This window comes from Amphibalanus amphitrite, unplaced genomic scaffold (genome assembly GCF_019059575.1).
Source record: "Amphibalanus amphitrite isolate SeventyFive unplaced genomic scaffold, NRLGWU_Aamphi_draft 001047F_arrow, whole genome shotgun sequence".
In the NCBI taxonomy this organism is placed as follows: domain Eukaryota; kingdom Metazoa; phylum Arthropoda; class Thecostraca; order Balanomorpha; family Balanidae; genus Amphibalanus; species Amphibalanus amphitrite.
In genome coordinates this window covers 108,482-122,933 of record NW_024882541.1, presented here as the reverse complement: position 1 = coordinate 122,933, position 14,452 = coordinate 108,482, and the positions used below count along the sequence as shown (strand labels likewise).

Below are 14,452 nucleotides of genomic sequence, written 5' to 3'. Positions count from 1 at the left end.
ATAGTAATTTACTTCTTCAGCTCTACGCCTCACAGGCAGGCACCCTATAACCGCATTAATAATTGTTTTCAACACAAACCAATACAAGCACGTTACCCATGTCTTCCTAAACAATTTGGATGACTGTAGCTTACCAATGCCTTCATAATGATCGTTTCCCTAGTTCCCGAGTGTGTCAAGATTAGACCAACAATTGTTTGTTCATTGTTCAGTGTTCTTCGTTTCTTCCTTCATCTTCCCTTCTCCCTCAACGCCCCCCCTCCCCATCAGGTCAGGCGACGAAAACCATCATCATGCAGGGCAACAAACACCAGTGGCGTCCAGCTCTCGGCAAGACGTGTATTGTTCATCGACAGGGTAGACAAACACGTGGCGCCACGGGACACGTGGCGGGCCACACGTGGCAGGCCAGTCCCGCTCTGGGACCGTGAACCCCGTGCGCGGGTCACGGGGTCATACAAAGGTCACAAGGGTCATACAGGGGTGGCCAATGCCGGGGTCGTACAGGGTCATTCACTAGGGCCGGTAGTATATGCCGATGTAAACGGACAAACAAACACGCGATGATTTGGTATGTATTTCGTGCTGGTTTTCGGTACGAGGTAGGGGTCAGGGTAGACTACATATGCAGGTGCAGGGTGACTGACAACAGGGGCATGCAGGGTCACAGGACGGCGACATAAAAGACGCGGTAAAACAACTCTAAATGCTTCGTTCAATTGAATAACGAACAAAAGCAGACTCTCTATGGACAAAGGTCTGGAATTAATGCTTCACTCGACAGCAGGGATGCTGAATCAAATGAAAATATCATGAATGATAAAAGCGCGACTTCTGAATCAACATGAGCAACACTTAGATAAAATTAGAGCGCATTGCTTCCATTGAGATTAACACTTTCATCCTCTTGCTAGGATGCTACCAGAATTATGCGACTCCAGAGATCACAGTTCAACACCGCAAGTGTATGGGTAAGGTAGGGTAGATGCAGGTAGGGGTAACAAAACCATTCCGATGCACCAAACATCCGAACCACAAAACCACTGCCGCCACTGGCTTCGAGCAGGCTTTTCGGCACAACCACCGGTGTTCACTCGCCCGGTCAGGTCAGGTCAGGTCACGCTACGACACACTCCGCTACCGACTCACGCCCTGTGCGTTCTGTGGCCCCGGGCGGCGGCCGGCCCCGCTGCTCGCCTCTGGACACCTGAGCCGACACCGACGGCCGTTGTGTCGCCGCCGCTGATTGGTCGGTCGGAGGAGCAGCGACCAATCAGAGCGGGTGTTAGTGCGCCGCGGGCTGTGACCGTTTTGGTGGTGTGGCTGGAAGAATGCGCCGGCCGCGAGCCGGAGTAAGAGCCAGGGGTGAAATGCCAACGGAGCTGCCAGGGAACAGCCAGGGAGAGGTGCTGGCTGACTGCTGAGGTCTGGGCCGGAGAGGGAGGACAGAGATATGGGGGACGGTCAGAGGGGCATGATTGGTCTTCTCTTCGCAGTTATCTTTATTTGCGTAAAATTAATACAAAGCAACTAGCAGGTTTCCTTGGAACTTTTTTAAAGCACCAAAAACTTGTTTATCATTTCCTTTTAACCATGAAAGCGATACATAATCATTATTTGTAGAGTCTATGGGTGATGCTTTTGAACCCTGACGGCCTCTGAAACCACCGAGAGAGATGCTTTACAGTTCAGAAGGAATCCATGGACTGGACAAGGCCCAGGCGAGGCTTTCCTGGGCGGTAGACTGACCCGCACTACAGGGGTGTACTGCGGTGCAGCATCAAGTGTTCACTCTGGACGCGCGAGAACGAGAGCGCACATCTGCGCTTTATTCGTCACACACTCTAAATATTTGATGTGTGTGTAAAAGAACTTACATATCAGGGCTAACATGAGGCAAAACGCTTCCTCTTACTATATTTTTTGGATGACAAGGTTCAGTTCAAGAAGTATGATAAATAAGCTCGAATCGTTACATGTTCCGTGAAGATGTTCCGGATTTTATTTTCCATCAAAAGCCGGCTTCGCTGCATACGTTTTCAGAGAAAGCAAACTTAACTGCTTCGGAATATTGATTGGGCTGTCTTTTGAGTGAGGAAAAATTGAGTCGTAGGAGATGCGTCTGACAAGGTAAGTTTGGAATGCAAGGTGACCATCTCACTTTAACATTAGTTTTGAGTTGAGATAGCCAAATTGGGGTCCCTGGCTTGAAAGTACCGGTTTGGACACTCACAACATCGAGAAGTGCTAATTACTTCCGAGATATTTAATTTCAAAGTCTGCAGTTTTCGTATTCTAAGGGGCATGCATTTGAATGCCCCTTGAAATTTGTGACGTCAGCACAAATCTAACAATTTTCAAATATTATACTAAAACCTTGGTAAAACAAGGTGGCACCTATATACTGCTTTGCGCTTAACAAATGCCACACTTTTAGGGTGCAAGATTATTGCTTCCAAATGACGACATAAGAAGTAGGAACAGTGGATGCCCCCCAAAAAAACAAAAGTAGGTATAAATATAATATCTTGAAAACCGGTGTCATCTTCGGTGAAATTGGTAGCTACTTATTTTTGCTCTTTTTGAGCCACGGTGCATCATTTTTATGCCAATTCATTAACTTTTTGAAGCTGGGAGGGTCCCTTTAACTATTTTCACTGGTATCTCATAGAGATTAAGTTCTACAGCTGTCATTTCCACAAAGTTCTAGTACTTAAACCAGTCATGATAAATTATTTTGTTTCATGCCATACTGTTTGTCGGCGATACACGTTGCTAAAATGTGACAGATAAATGACTGTATGCTAAAGCAAAGCAACTTATACTTTCAGTTATATAACCAGAAGAAAGACCCAACGCCTTACTAGAAAATTCCAAGGCTGTAATGATGTCCAACGTTAGTGACCTGTGCCTTCAAATTGATTATTCCAATGAAAATGTAATGCCTATGAACCGTGTAAAATGCACGACGGTTATATGCAATGCAATGATTCAATATTCTACTTGGCCGCTCGATGTTTTCGATTGCTGAAAAGCATTGCGACCAGCACAATTTTCAAGTTAATGTTTCGCAAACTTTTTGTTCCTCGTTGTGATTTATGAGTATTTCTCAATTCCACCCAAAAATCAATCTGGTTCGTTCCGAAATCCCAGACTGCAGCTCTTCCTCTCTAGCCGGCCAAAGCTGTGACTCAAACTTACAGCAGCAGTGCCTCATGCCCAGCCGCGACAGGCGTGGACATTTCTGGTCTCGGGGCCAGCCGACCATCTCCTCCTCTCTCCCTCTCTCCCCTCGTCTCCTGCTCTACCCTCAAGCCAGGCCGGCCGACTCGGCACAGCTGGGGGAGGGAGACGGGACGGGGGGGGTGCTGGAGCGGCGGGCCAGCCTCCGAAATACACCAGCAGTCTGGAGCCCTGCCAGCGAGACCGGTGTCGAGTTCCCTGCACTAGCTGAGGGCCATGTCATAGCGGGCTGGGACTGGAACAGAACGAAATACGGCTAAACGTGGAATACAGCTTTTCGGGCGAACCAAACGCATTCATTCAAACAAGCTCGCTATGTCTGGTAGCACCAACCACAAAAGAAAAGCAAGACATTCTTCAAACGTCTGTTGAAAACCCTTTTCAAAAGTGTAGATACTGATCGCCACGCTTTATGAAAGGGTCCAGGATGCTTCCAGTCATGCTTGAAAGCCGGCCAGCGCTCGTTGGCTGACGATTCACTGCCCGACCGAGGTCGGTGGGACAGGACACCGGAGGGGGGCCGGGGCGGGCAGCTGATGGGGGCAGGTGGGGGGAGGGGTGGAACCCGGATGAGGTCACCCTCACCTGCATATCAGTGGTCAATAATAGGTTATCGTCAAAATACGAGTAAAAAAGGACAGGAACTTGACTCCTTGCGAACGGTGTTCTGTCGCTATATTATTCTCCGTTCAGACATCCTTAAAACGAAATGATGTGAATGCCTAATGCATACAATATTCATCCCTTGCTCACCTTACCAAAGACTGCACCACTTCCCTCGGGTAGCCCGCAGAAACCAGATCCACTCCAGTATCAGAATAACCAGACTTCCGCCTGCAGCCAGTGGAGCTATCATCAGAAGTGCCATAAGCTCCCCCATCCCCAGCTCTACAACACGTTCAGGAAGATGACAGATACCTTCAGTGGCAGACCAATGAGCCTCCAGACGAGCAAGCAGCCCCGCTTCCTTGATTCTCAGCAGCTGACGAGCGATGGCTGCGCGAAGTTTCGGTTGACCTTTAGCGACGGCCAGGTAGTGTTTCTCGGTGGTTCTGGAGTCGTCAGGTAGGGAAACGAGATGGCACCCCGCGGCTCCCACCGAGAACAGAAGTTGACGGATGGAAAGATGTGACATCACATGAGCTTCAATAGCGGGCTGCATCGTTTCGTTGGCAGAGTCGAGAACGATCACACGATCTTGCTGTTCGAATCTACGATACAATTCTCGTTTATCGGGATCTGAGCTTGTCTTCCAGTCAGTCAGTACAGCAGTGCCGGATTCTATCGCAAGTCTCCAGTCTGGTCGGGCGGCAAACTCACGCAGATTTCCGATGGGCCAGTGTGCCGTACCAGCAGTAACGTATGAGATCAAATTGGCTGCATAGCTGACGAGAATGATTCCTCCCAGCATCCAGGCAAAGATCGTAACGATTCTGGCAGCCAGAGACTTGGGCGTATGTGGCCAACTTTGAGACACCATCGCCATGAAGGAATAAAGCAGACACGAGCCCCAGTCGAGCTCTGTGACGTTACGTCTCTCTTCAGCATTCTCGTGGCTGAAGTGTAGCGTGACGCGTAGTACACCCGAGAGTACTAGCAGCGTGACAAGAAGCGACCACCAGACGTCCACGTGAAGTGGTCGAAGAAGAGACCCAAACATCTCCACAGAAAAAGCCGCCGTCTCTGTTGAATCTCGTAGCACGTAAAATCCATAGCTGGACTCCCAGACTGGCGTACTATCGATAAGATCCACTGCGGATCGTCTGTCTTCCCTGGCGAAGAGTCTGACGAGGGCAACATCAACACGATGATCAGTAAGCTGGCCCACCACCCCAGTCCACGTGCCGTTGCTGGAGAGGATGCCGAATCCTCCTTCAGGAGGCGGCAACATGACGAAGCGTTGGTGAAGTCTTTCAGCGATGGTCTCCCAAATCTCGAACAGGTAGCCGCCGAAGGTGGTGATGCTACTGTTTGCCTGGCGAGTGAGGGTGACGAACGGGGGATCATGCAGGGCGCTCACTCGCAGAACATGGCATGTGGGGTTCTCACTGCATCCTTCCACTGTCGAGGACTTCTCAACAGATGGATGGTTACTCCAAATTGAAGACATGACTGAACAACTGTTCGTCTGTAGACTGTAGGGGTTCTTGACCGTTTTCTTTACCAATATTTGAAAAACCTTTTTGTCGGAAACAAATTTTTCTGAATGTTTCCCGGTGTGAACGTCGGTTGCTGCGATGAGACGACTGAACACATGGCACGATAGCGGGAACATTTTATAACTCGTCAACCAGTTCGTTTCAGTTTGTTTTTCGTTTCCACGCACACAGCAAACTACCGATCGAACCATCAATGCCAGCAGAGGCAAACTTAACCCGTGTTTCTCCCGCTCCCAAAAGTTTGTGAATGAAGTGTTGTGACTGAGTGAATAGCTTGTTAAAAGTTCGTGTAGTGACACATTCAGCTGTGGCCAAACAGATAAAACTTTGACTATACTGTTACGGTGAATAGAGAAGGTTTGGTAGTCGGCGGTATAGGCATAGTTTCGCAATATATCATTATGAGCCTTAGCTCGAATGGGCGTCAGCTTGCAAATGACCAAATGTTGCTGCCTGCTGCTGTAAAATGCACTATCGATATCTCGAAGACGTAAATGGAGTAAGAAGGAACATACAGGACAGGAAACTATAAAACTTCTTACATTTGTTGCAAGCATAGATCCATGCAAGAATTTATCATCGAAGAATCTTAGTTAGTGAACTACATAAGTTTCATAAGTCCTTGGACAAACGTTAAGTTCTCGACTACATCACTTTCATTTTAAACGGTGCTCACATGTTTAGTAATGTTTCATATTTCATAAGTCGCTACCAATAGCTGATAGCTCTCTATACCCGACTGCAATTTAGCAAGGGTGTAGTTCGTACAGCAGCCGCAAGGTGGCACAGCTGCTCACTCACGACTCACGAGGGCAGCACATACCTACGCGATGATATTCACGAATGTTTCATACAAAAAGGAAGCCAAATGAGGGTGCCGTCTGCGTGATTAGATAATTTGAAAGTAGTAGCGAAAGCACTATGTTTTTGACAACTACGCAAGTTAGGCTCGGTAAAACCCGAGTGTCTGAAGCTCATGTGTGAACCAGACGACCTGGTAAATCAGGTACGTATAATTCTAAGTGTAAATCGAGCAGTATCAGGTAATACGAGGTAAAATTTACAATGAGGGAGCAGCCTAACGATCTGACCGACCTAACACGGTCAGTGCCATGGGGCCAATTAGAGGTTTAGGAAGGCGATCCGGTGATTTCTCACAAGGCAACCCCGCCTGGCGAGTGCCAAAAATCTCTTAGCAAAGGATTTCAGCGTTTACGATTTTTTTTTCAACTTCTTTACCCAAGTGAAAGCCAATTTCGGCTTCCAATTAAACGTTCCGGGCATACTTGATTAGCATTGAGATATAAGAAATGCAATTATTGCGATATTTAATCCGTTTGTACCTTAATCACTCACCATGAAACAAAATCGCTTACTTAGTCGCTCTCGCTAAGACTGCATTACAATGGCGAAAAACGTGTAGCCTAATCCCCGCTGAAACACGCACAATGCATATAAGCTATTCTGGACTGTGCACAAAAATAGCTGCGTTCATGCAACTTAAATGCTTAAATACGATGAAATCTAGGCAATTTATGGTATGGATGCCCATGTAGGCTCGTATGATCCAATTAGGACTCGCATGGACGGTTGCATGACTTGGTTCTAGAGAGTGGTGCCGTGATGTTTTCAAAAAGGGTAACTTAGCGGTCAGGGTGCAGCTACTGGAATTTAGTGTTGATGTTCGCCCTTTCATCCGACAAACAGAGCAGAGCTCTTACCTAAAACACTGCTAGAAGTGCTAGACCAAATTCACGGCAATTTCCGACAGTCTCCGTGTATTTGTTTGTTAAACGTAGCAAATCAAAAGCGAGCATTGACTAAATGTGTAAGAATAACTAATCTGGCCTAAGAATTTCAATGATACAGGGCGAAAAACTCCTTTATGACCATGACAAGCGGGTTCCGAGCATAGGCCAATTGAACGCAAGTTACCCAGCTAGCCAAAACTTACTATCAGTCTCACATCATGTCACATGTGATGTAGATACACGTATATATATACATTAGGTACCTCCGCGTTACATGAGTCAGAAATCAGCTCTGCGTTCCGGACGCACATCCTGGGTTCCAGTTTCTGAACGGTACCAAAACGCCTGGTGTGAGCTCATGTCACGACCTGACATCATATTTCGCTGTTCATCGACCTTTTTTACATATTAGACGCAGCTTTCAGCTCTCAGCTGATACGTGCCTCACGTTAGGTGATATCACACCAGGAGAGATGGTTGATGACGTCAAGCGTCGATGCTTATGGCATAAGAATTTCCCAGTTGTCATGAACTCAGACATAATTCCATGGACTGACATGGGATCTATCATATCTAATACCGTCTTACTGATAAATTCCACCAAGCTGTATACCAATGAAGAAGTATTTTCAATAGCATACATAGACCTGTATGTCAATGTCGAACTAAATCAATCACTAAATCAGATATAGTTAAATCGAGAAAAAGGCACTATTATTTGACTTGGCCATGCCATCGGTTAGTAGTATTTTACGACCCTGATTTACCAGATTTTCCTTTACCGTGTACTATTAGCTCCATTGTCGGTAAGCACAATAACATTGCCATACCTGTTGGGCAACACAGACTCATCAATATCATATCTATTGTCACAATTATGATAAGTCTCTTGAAGGTTAGAGTGTGTGGGTCCTTAGATCCCTACCAGTCACTGTGCGCCGCGGCATACAGAGATGAAGATCTAGGGGTGCTCTAAGAACGGAATACAAATATTGCATTTGAACTTGGAGTTGATCCCTTCGACTATCCATTAATCATGACATCAAAGCAATTACCAAAAGGATCAGTGAGTCTTCATCAAGCCTGATATTTTTTTTCCACCGAAAATAGTGGCTGGTTTTACAGGTTACTTGCAAGTCAGCGACTTACTTTTCGCCCCTTCTGTAACATTTATCTACGCATTCGTGGTTGAATTGAACTATGCTTACGGAATAATTATCAGTTTTCGTAACACCTCGTACCTTCACCATGCGTTCCTTTCGGGCATCTGTGTTTATAGGTTATCCGGGTGGTCAGTAAAGCTGTTGTGTAATATAAAAGACACCGAAAGCCCATGCAAAGGCACCCGTTCTGACCTTTCCATCCTCAGTATATATAGTAAAATCCTTCTCCTCCACACCTCAGCCCGCTGTCCTGCTCCGGGCTGGACGGGCAACCTTATCCCATGCAGGTAGCTCCACATCTGGAGCGGGCCCATAACCGGGTGCTGTGACTGTTAGGGGGCTGGGTGGCCTGTCCCGACTGGACGGGCTCAGCCCCGGCGACTCACCAGGGTGCCTGCCAAGAGCCAGACCAATGGCTCCTAACTCCTATCATCCTTCCGGCTCTGAAATGGTCTTAAGTTTGACCGAAAAAGCCTAAGCCAAGGCAACAAAGCAACGAAAAAAAAACTTGGTGAACATGATTTGATGTGCTGAGAAAGAATTATTAAAAACAAATTATGTAAAAAAGAAAGAAACTAAAACTGTCCTCAGTGCCGCACAGTTTCTCACTAATGTCGCGCATATCGGAACGTTTCATGATTCCAGCCGCGACCATAAATCCACACGTGATCGATTTATTGAATCTCCAAACTTTGCTGTATTCCTATTTAAGGACTGTTGCATCAGCTATCTGCGCAGCATTGAAAACTATGACGTGATTAGGGTGGAAATGTCCAGTAAGGCTGACGTCAATTGGCGTAGGAGTTTTATTGAAGGCCGCGTTTTACAGACAGTCATATAATCTACAGATAATAACCCAGGCGAGTCGACATGAGCTGTGCGCAGAAAATGTCAGTTTCTGGATATAATTACCAGCCATATGATTCTACAGACACGTTGTAATGTTAAAATTTTGATGACATTTTTTTACAAGACTGGACTCATTGAAGGAAAAAGAACATGTTAAACTTTATCACAACAACGCATAATGTAGGAATATTTGACTAATAACGATGCATTATACTACACCGTTAACTGCCTTTCTTCAGCTGAACACAAAAACATAACGCTTTATTTCATAGCTATATATAACAGCATAGCTGGTTTAAAACAGGTGCGCGTGTAAGCACCATACTGTACCAGCGACACCTTTCATGCGACCCCCACAAGATTCCAAGCAATGCTTAGACGTTGCATACCTCATCCCTCTCAGTTCCTTCCAAATATGGCGAGCCCTGCCGTCTCCGTCAGCGTATAACGATCTCCGGCGTCCGGTATGAGACCGGCCCTGAGTTTTCCCACGAATTTAAATATCCGCTCAGTAACCTCCAAAACTACGGCAAATCCGTAGCCGGGTCAGGGATGCGTAATAAGGAGATCTACGCCAATGGGTTCAGAGAAACGTTAATGCACTGTGCGGCATTGGTGTTGCGTGCGTGAGCGTCTAGCTGTGCGTGCCCCACTCACTCCTTTGTGATTATGGAGAGAGAGAGAGAGAGAGAGAGAGAGAGAGAGAGAGAGAGAGAGAGAGAGAGAGAGAGAGAGAGAGAGAGAGAGAGAGAGAGAGAGGAGACGGTAAGGAACAGATAGAGCACTAGTAAAAAGAGTACTAAGAAGAGGAGAGAGCGACGATATATGCAGATAAACAGATAGAAAGGTAGACAGAGCAACAGATAGAAAGACTGGCAGAGAGATAGATAGATAGCATACACTAGTTCGCACATCCATCCACATTGCGGTGCCGGCTTGGTGCGGGTCGCGAGTAGTGAGTGACCCGTTACAAATCATTGGGAAAAGCATACCAAACCAAATACCGACCAAAACTGTGGAAGAATACCAAATACCGAACCAACTACAATCTTTAGTCGCAAGACCAACCCCATTATGCTGATGACAGACGAGCGACACGACATATCCGCATGGCAAGTCTCGGCACAGTGCGCAGTGGTTGCGGTTTTTTCCGCGGAATTCGACGCCAGCTCCTGAAAATCGTGGGAGGCTGATGCAACGTTTCGGGACCGACGACACATTCTGCGATGGTATGAAACGTCAGGACTGTCCGAGACTAATCAGTCATTGGATCTTCAGTCATTACACCCACGCGAAGAATAATGGCGTGCTCACTGGCGAGGGTTTTTTAGGAGAGAGATTGGCGCTTCAACGCAACACAATCTTGTTAATGATTGCTGGGTGATGACACTGGTATTAAGTGGATTTCGAAATATAATCTTATGTGCTTTCAAATACGTTTATGTCTGATAAATCCAAGCTAAATAAGTAGCAAATGTAGCATTTACAATCCACTCTCATGATGGTAGAAGGGTTAATAAAACAGGAAGCAGAGCAAATGTTGGGAGGTATTTATCAAAACAATTAACAGAGCGCGGGTGATTATGATAGCAAGATCGAAAGCCTTGTCAATGGTTTGCAGAAAGTTGCATACTATCTTTCATCCCTTTTAAAGGTATTATCAGGGTTTTTTCCAAAATTTCGGACTTACTCAGTGAAACGTGTAGAAGAAGGTGACTGAAGCCCCAATCCAAAGTCATTCGTCTCAAAATTGCGTAATTTTCCAATGGTGGGCCTCCAAAGTTTTCGCGGCTGCCAGCCGCGTAAACTTGCGAGTACTTGGTGGTCCATCTCTAAACGCCCATAGGGTTTACACTAGCGGAGACTTTTCTAAATACTTCTAGGGAAAATATAATGGATCTAGGGAAAATATAATGGATTACATGCTCCATTATATTTTCCCAAGACAAAATAGGGAAATATAGCATAGGTCCGTAACACAACGAACACAACCTTCTTCTCATTCTTCTCAGCTTCTCATTCTAGATATCCTGTGGGTTATCAAAATAATTCAAATTAAAAAATTGTGTTGTGTGCGTTCAAACTAAGCTCATCCCGAGTGTAATTCAAGAATGTCTTAGTTCAAGTAATTAAACTTGAAAGTGATATAGCTCAAGCAATGAAGAAGCTTGGATGGAACTAGTGTTGAATCAAAGTTACCTATCATTTTTAATGCTAAGTGCTGAACGTTACCAATAATTCGAGACATCCGTTGTAAGATGTATGACGCAGATCAACTTTGATCAAGTGAAGAAAATAGATTTCAGATGAAATAATGTCAATGTTCAAGGCTGAGCGACTGGCAGATTTCGGAGTGAGCACGAGTGGCCTTGAGACATTCTGTTTCTGTAGGTACTCAAAATAAATAAATTATCATGTTGTGTGCTTTGAGGTTAAGTGTTATCAGTGGTGCTTCATGGTTGTGCTTTGTTGTTGGTGTATAGGCATGTTTTGAGCACATTGCAGCATGATATTGGTGGTGTGTAAAGCAACTGATCTCCGCAGACTTTGCACTTACTTGCAAAGCCTGCGGACTGACTTTGCAGACTTTGGCTGACAATGAGCAATGCATTGCTGACTGATATCATTTATTCTGTGTTTGTAGCACAAAGTACAGAAGTGGCACATACATTGTTACTTTGAAAACCTGATGTGAATTTTGATGTAGAAAATTGGTGGCTGACGTTGAGTCCTGACGTATTGTGAGTAGTGTACATCTGGTGCATTGAGCGCAGACTTGAGACCAGTGACGTTTGTATCAGTAGACTGTGTTTGAGTCTACTTATATGGGTAGTCATAAAGCAGGCGTCACACTTCTTTTTGCAACCAAGGAGATGCGCTATACCCAGAGATGCTTTCTCACCAAACCTTACCAAACCAAACCTAACCTACAGCGCCTCTCTTCGTTCGTTCATGGTTGCAAAAAAAAACAAGTGTGACGCCTGCTATACTACTACCCTTATATGGCCTTTGTTTGAGTGTGGTGACTGAGTAAGCTGGTGTGTATAGCCATGCAATAAGTGTTTTGAAATATATTTTTGGGACAGTATTGAAATTGTGTGTTTTGGCCATCTGGCATGGATGATGGAAAGCCACTAACTCAACTTCAGGAACGCTTCTTCATTATGCTCATCTAAAGCACAATGATCTATTTTCTCTTCGCAAGGATTGATTCCTTATTCACTGTCAATTATAACCTGGGCCAGAAGGTTTCACTGAGCCACAGGGTTCATACAGATTCATCCACAGTGCTCAGCAGTGTATGTTTTCAGATTTCAACAGACTGTATTTTTTTCTGTATGTACATATGCATCATGCAAGGGTACAACAGAAGCGGTATTTGGTAAGCAGTTGGCAGCAAGGTGGTATTTGTACTTATTGGCAGAACTAGTTGAGCAGGACTAAAACTATCCTAGTTTCTCTCCAGTTTACTCAGATCCGTCTCAACACATTGAACATATTGAAAGCGTTCATCCATGAAATGTCTGCATGTATACTCATTTCCGAGAAGGCACGCTCGTCGCTCATCCATTGCCGAGCAGGCACGTGCGTGCCCATCGCCGGCGCGCATTAGCGCGCGTCCATGGCTGGGGCGCACGCGCGCGGCCATGGCCGGCATGCACGCGCGCGCGCCCATCGTCGGCACGCAAGCGCGCGCCGCGTCCTTACCCGGCGAGCACGCCGCGTCCGTACCCGGCGCGCACCCGCGCGCGTCCACAGCCGGGGCGCACCCAAGCGAGTTCGTACCCGGCACGTACCGGCGCGCACCCGCGCGCGTCCGTACCCGGCCCGCACCCGCGCGCGTCCACTGCCGGCACTGACAGACCCTGACAGACGGGCGTGCTGCCGTCGGCGGTCCTGACAGATGAGCGGCGGGCCCGGCTCCCGCAGCTCCGGCAGCGGGCGGCAACCATGGTCGGCATACACGCGCGCGCGCCCATCGTCGGTACGCAAGCGCGCGCGCGTCCATAGCCGGCGCGCACCCGTACCTGGCGCGCACCCGCGCGCGTCCGTACCCGGCCCGCACCCGCGCGCGTCCACTGCCGGCACTGACAGACCCTGACAGACGGGCGTGCTGCCGTCGGCGGTCCTGACAGATGAGCGGCGGGCCCGGCTCCCGCAGCTCCGGCAGCGGGCGGCAGCTCCGGTGACTGTTCCGGCAGCTCCGGCAGCGAGCGGCGTCTCCGGCAGCGCTCAGCAGCGGCGCCAAGCAGCAGCAGCGGCTGAGCCAACAGGCGGCCGCGGAGGCACGCCCCCCCCCCCCCCCTTTGCACATTGTTCGTCCATGGAGATGTCTGCAAGCACGCCCATTGTTGAGAAGGCACGTGCATCCATGGCTGAGCACTGAGCAGGCACGTGCGACCCCTTTGCACATTGTTCATCCATACATATCAATATAATTTACCTTATGATTAGTGTGAGTCTTACAAAATCTTAAACTCAGAAATACCACAAGGCAGGCTGCCTGGGTGAGTTGCTAATATGAACATAATGAACATTATACATTAGTGCAGTACCTATAAGCATCCATGCTGTGTGAAGGACTTGGCCCTCACGTTCATTCGTTTGGTGATTGCACATGGTGGCATGTGTACCAATTGTTCTCCCTAACCCTTCTTACAACTTTGACTAGCAAGTAGAAGCTGGCAAAATGCAAGGAGCTTACAAAGCATGCCTATATGTAGATAACTGAGGATGATTCTCTCAATTGAAGCATGATCCGCACTCAGCAGCTTCTTCTGTTCTGTTCCACAAACTAAAACTGAAATGCCTCAATTTTCCTCAAAATATATTCATTTATCACTCATAAACAACAAAAATATACATTAAGTAGGTACCAGGGCAATAAAAAACATACAAGTTACATATTTTTTCATGTACCGTCCTTTCACAGCAGCAATATGTAGAAACGCACCAAGACGTTCACGGAGAGCCCACCCATAACAAACTATAGTTGAAGCCGGGGCTCTGCTGCAGCAGCAGGGGAGACGTACAGGACACAGAGGTCATGTCACAACATCATGTTGTACAACCTGTTGTTCGAAAAAACAGATCAACATAGATCTTGAAAAACTGTAGGTAGCGCTTTCTTCAGTCACTTAGGTAAGCTTTCTCGCAAGACGTTACATTAGATTGACCACTCTTGACAAAATAATCAGATTGAAACTTAGCTCTTGTGCCTGATGCACTTACATTTCAATTTATTGAAATAAAACACTCAAATTTACCCTTGAAAATTGTTGACATT

At 46.8% G+C, this 14,452-nt stretch overlaps 1 protein-coding gene across 21 annotated transcripts in view; it reads right to left on the bottom strand.

Moving 5' to 3' along the window:
* Positions 1-1,193, bottom strand: part of LOC122369539 (myosin heavy chain, muscle-like) — a 60,799-nt gene extending 59,606 nt beyond the window's left edge. For 17 of the 21 annotated variants that reach the window (XM_043344360.1, XM_043344343.1, XM_043344352.1 and 14 more), the window contains exon 1: positions 1,150-1,193. The gene's annotated coding sequence lies outside the window, so the exon portion shown is untranslated. The other 4 variants (XM_043344347.1, XM_043344344.1, XM_043344351.1 and 1 more) reach the window with 2 other exon arrangements.
* Positions 1,194-14,452: the final 13,259 nt, after the last annotated feature.